We start from the raw sequence: 567 nt of genomic DNA on the forward strand, positions 1-567 counted from the left end.
TTAGCAAAAAGAAAGCAAGAATAGCAAAACAAGAAATAGAGTTTCTTGGATTAATTCTATCCACTCAAGGAAAACTAAAACATCAGCTAAATGTCTTAGAAAAGGTAAATTTATTTCCTAATAAAATAGAAGATAGAAAACAATTACAAAGATTTTTAGGATGTATAAATTATATTTCTGATCAAGGATTTTTAAAGAATATAACAGAATACACTAAAAGCTTATTTCCAAAAATAAGTACTAAAAAAGAATGGAAATGGGATGAAAAAGACAGTATGCAAATTCAGAGGATTAAAGAATTATATGAAAAACTTCCAGAACTTTATATTCCAGAAGAAAATGACTACTTAATAGTAGAAACAGATGCTTCAGACGTAACCTGGTCAGGATGTCTAAAAGCTAAGAAAGCTATAAAAAGTTTGGAACAAGAAAAAGAATCACTAGATTCTAAATATTCCCCAAAGGAATTACTTTGCAGATATATTTCAGGGACTTTTACTCCAACAGAACAGAGATATACTACTCATGAAAGGGAAACTCTAGCAGCAATTAAATCTCTTAAGAAAT

The sequence above is a fragment of the Arachis duranensis genome, chromosome 10 (assembly GCF_000817695.3).
Source record: "Arachis duranensis cultivar V14167 chromosome 10, aradu.V14167.gnm2.J7QH, whole genome shotgun sequence".
Lineage (NCBI taxonomy): Eukaryota > Viridiplantae > Streptophyta > Magnoliopsida > Fabales > Fabaceae > Arachis > Arachis duranensis.